This window comes from Cricetulus griseus (assembly GCF_003668045.3).
Source record: "Cricetulus griseus strain 17A/GY chromosome 1 unlocalized genomic scaffold, alternate assembly CriGri-PICRH-1.0 chr1_1, whole genome shotgun sequence".
In the NCBI taxonomy this organism is placed as follows: Eukaryota; Metazoa; Chordata; class Mammalia; order Rodentia; family Cricetidae; genus Cricetulus; species Cricetulus griseus.
In genome coordinates, this window is record NW_023276807.1 from 31,555,216 (window position 1) to 31,559,778 (window position 4,563).

The following is a 4,563-nucleotide window of genomic DNA, read 5'->3' on the forward strand; positions in this document are numbered from 1 at the left end:
AATGTTTTACATTTTAAAACATAAAAGAAAAAAAGAAAGTTATAGGATTTTGCAGCTGGTGACATTTTTCTCCAGCATCCCCTTCTCATCACGGGAACTCTGTGTCGGTAGCCATTTGTCACCCTAATAACCTCAAGCTGTACAAAGCAAAGTCCCATTGGGCTAAGCTGGCTGAGTCACTGCTCCGTGAGAATTTTCCATTACATATGTTATCTGTGTGTCCCATCGGGCTCAGGCAGTCCTCTCGTGTAATATGTTCTGGCACTACAGGCTAGGCACGCCACAAATGGCTTTGGCATGCAAGCGTATGTGAATGTGTGCACTGGTGAACGGTCAGAGTTCAAGGTCACCATAAATAAGTCATGGTCCCTGCCCAGAGGAGCTGGCTGTCTACTGGGCACTAGAGACCTTTAAACAACTGGCCTGAGAGTAATTCAGAATGAAGTCAAAGCTTGGAAGACTCTAAGCAAAGTGACAGGGTGTGGCCAGCTTCCAAAGATGATGGGGGCATAGCCCCAACTAAAACCCCGGGGACTGATCTCAGAAGTGGCGGCACAAATCCTGATGACATCCAATTGCTTTCCTCCATTCTTTCAGTTGTGAAGTCAGAAAAAAAAAAAAAAAAAAAAAAAACTCCCTCCTTTAACGGATACACTGGGGATTTGGCTCTCTCCAAAGGGGGAAAGTCTGTTTACATTAAAAGAAGGGAAAATGTTGAACTACTGCAAGAAAACCAAAAATCAGAAAAAGCTGTCGATGGCTTAATACGCTCTTTAGTGGCTTCAGAAGGTCTGAGTCATGCCTTCTCCTTTAATGTCTTCCCATGTCAAAATCCACCACCTCAAAGGGAAACGGAAGACTGTCTTAAGGAGCCCGTGCTCCACTCTGCCTCGGTGACGGGTGCCAACGTGTTAGCTCATCGCCCTGGGCGGGAAGTCCTGGTAGGAAATTGATTTTCCTTGGATCAAGTCACTTCCCCTCTCTGCACCTAGTCTCCTCCACTGTAAGATGGAGCAGTTGGATGCACTCAAGCACTGCAAATCTGTGGCCCTCTTGCTGCCCTTTGCTAACTCTGAGGCCACAGCAGACACAGCTAATGATCTAAACGACCTTTCCCACCGTGCCCTGAGAACCCCAGGCACCCACACTCCACCAGAAGGAACGATGGTTGCCCTGAACCTGTGTATCCTCCACCCTTCAACATCCCCAGAACTTAGCGCATTAAAAATCATTTCTCACAGGGCCGGGGAGACGTCTCAGTGGCTAAACTCTTTGCTGTGCAAATACAGGACCTGATTCAGATAGCCAGACACCTACATGAATATGAGATGGGTGGAGCCTGCCTGTAACTGTCGGTCTGGAAAGAGGACACAGGAGAACCCAGAGCAAGCTGGTCCGTGAGACTAGCCATACCCTGGGTCTCTCTCTGGGTTCGGTTGTGAGACCCTGCCTCAGTGAACAAGGTGAAAGAACAAGGCGATGACTTCTGACGTCAACCTCAGGGGAGGTGCATGCATGTGCACCATGACACATGCAGAAACATGGACACGCATGCATGTGCACATGCACACACACATACCACATGCACATAAAAAACAGACAAATGGGAAAAGCTCTGACTAAGAGTGCATCAATGTGGCCAGAAAGATGGCTCAGTGGTAGAGACAGTTGCCACCAAGCCTGATTGACCTGAGCTTGATCTCCAGAACCCACATGGTTGGAGAGAGCCAACTTCTGAAAGTTGTCCTCTGACCTCCACTTGCATGCTGTGACAGAAGGGAGAGAGAAAGAGAGAGAGAGAGAGAGAGAGAGAGAGAGAGAGAGAGAGAGATCAACGTAGGCACACCTCTATCTCAAAATAGGGAAGCTGAGGTAAAAGAATTTTAAGTTCAAGACCAGCCTAGGCTACATTGTCTTAAGAGGAGGAAAAGAGGTGGAGAAGGAGGAAGAGGAAGAGGAAGAGGAAGAGGGGGACCGGAAGCAGCAGCAGCACCAGAAGAGAAATACTCAATAGAGATGCTGCCCCACTGAATGTTGTGGCAGCTGCTGGGATTGAGGCAAAAGACCTAGAATACTTAACATCTTAGTCAGGGTTTCTATTGCTGTGAAGAGACACCATGACAACATTTAACGGGGGCTGGCTTGAAGTTCAGAGGCTCAGTCCATTATCATCACAGCAAGACATGGTGGTGTGCAGGCAGATGGTGGTGTTGAGCAAGTGACTGAGAGTCCTGCATCTTGCAGTCAACAGGAAGTGGTCTGTAACACTGGGGGCTTTAGCACAGCAAACCTCAAAACCCACCCCCACAGTGACACACTTCCTCCAATAAGGCAGTTCCTACTCCAAAAAAGGCACACCTCCTAATAGCACTACCCCTATGAGATTATGGCGGCCAATTACATTCAAACCAGCACATTCACCCACTGACCCCCTGCCACCACTGTCACCACTCACATAAGGGACTTGTGATGGGGGCAGAGAGAAAGACATTCTAAGGAAACATGCAGACAAGCCAGGTGCCACCAAAGGCCCCATGAATGACAAGGACAGCCAGGCTGTGCACGTTGCAGATGGAATTGGTAATGGCTAATCTTGATTTTCAGCTTGAGATGCCTGGGGAGAAAGAACCTCAACTGAGGAGCCACCTCCCTCCGGTTAGCCTGTGAATGTCTGTGGGACATTTTGTTGATTGCTAATTGGCATGATGAAATAATTTCTATATTATTAAGGAACATTACTGATATGTTAATATTAGCATTCCCTAGTAACTACTCTTAATAAATATTAATAATTAATATTTATACTGGTGATTTTACACTGTGTGACTTTTACCCACAAAAACACTCTCTAGGAAGCAACCAGAACCATCTTAGTTGCTGTGGTCACTGAAAGTAAACATCTCTGCCTTCTCTCCTGCCACCTGATATGGTTACAGACAGGTGGGGTGGGGGGTTCTGGCCTGGGTCTCCCTGTACTGGGGCATTCCAGGGTGACTGACAGTGGGGACTACAGGAGAACTGGGCTCACTGGTCTCTCAACGCCTGCCCCTGGGGTCCTTAGGCAACAGAGCTCAAACTGTGGAGGGCCAACCTCCATCCTGCCATAGTGTCCACTCCACTCCAGAACAAAAGGTTTCCAGAGCTTGGGCACAGTCCCTCACCAACCCAGGCAGGGTAGGGTCTGGAATGTTCCCTGCAGCCCTGGATGGAAACTCACATATGCATCGACGTGTGAGCCCAGCTGGCAGGCGACGGCCTCTCACACCGTTATCCATTTCTTAGCAATAATGTTTAGGTTCAGGAAAGAGTTCCAAAGTATATAGGAGTCCTCCTGCTGAGTAAGGGCTCTAGGCCCCGCCCTCTGCTGCTGGGGCCACTGCTGTCTCCAGAGCTGTTATTGCGCCAGCACTGGCCATGCACTGGACACACGAGTCTCTCAATGTCCTCATTTTATGCCCTGTGCTTCTCAGGTCATGTAATTCAGCTGTAAAAATTTGCCCCGGCTGCACCTGGCCTAGGAGTGGCACAGAGGGTGTGTTTATTTAATTTAATTTTTAAATTGCTGTTAAAAATAAATTTAATTGAAAAAAAGAGGAAAAGAGAGCTTTGAGACAGAGGCTATTTTAATTTTAGCTATGGAGGGAAAGGCATGGACAGAAGGGCCGAGGCTCTGGTGTTTTCATCCTGGTGTGTCTGTGTGTGCATATATGTGTGCTTGCATAGGTGTGTGGGTTACACACTCACATACACACACACACACACACACACACACACACACACACACACACACACACACACCTGTGCTGGCACACACGGGCAAGGCTTGTTTCTCCTGTAGAATTTAAAGCCAGCTTTGCTTATTAGACTGAGATTTTCCGGATCGTGAAGTTGTTATAGGGCTTCGCTGACACGGAACAGTATCCGTTTGAAGCACGCACACACAGGTTCACAACACGGAAAGCAACTGAGCCATTGCAATTAGTAGCAGCGCCTGCAGTAATTAACTTTAAACAAATGTTTCCGTGTTTCTCTCCCCCCATCCTTCCCTTAGCTGAGTAATGTATGAGCTCCTGTCTAGGGGTCTAGAAGGTTTGAGCTCTGGAAGCCCGGGTGTGGAGATGGAAAGAGGAAGGCCTGGGCTGAAAGAGAGCTCAGACAGTAGGTGGCTTCTTTCCCTGGGCAGCCCAGTGTGGGAAGGAGAAACAGCTTGTCAAGGAGGTACTGGGTCTGAAGCCAACGCCAGCACAGTTAGCTCAACGCAGCTCTCTCACATTTGTGACTGGGAGGACCCTTGGGGAGGGGGACAGTATCCATTGTGGAAATGGCCACTGTTTGGAAGGACTCTGAAGATATCTGATGCCTACAATTGACTGTTCCTGGGAGGGCAGAGATGGCTCTGGTCCCTGGGGGAGAAGAAAGGGAGTAGCCAACAGAACAAGCAAGCCATCTTTCCCTCGGGAGCTGAAGGGACAGAAGGTCTGATCTGAATGCCAGTCTGCCTTCCCCACTGGGGTCCACATTCAAGGGCGGGCCATTGTTATCCCAGGAGACAAAACCCGGACA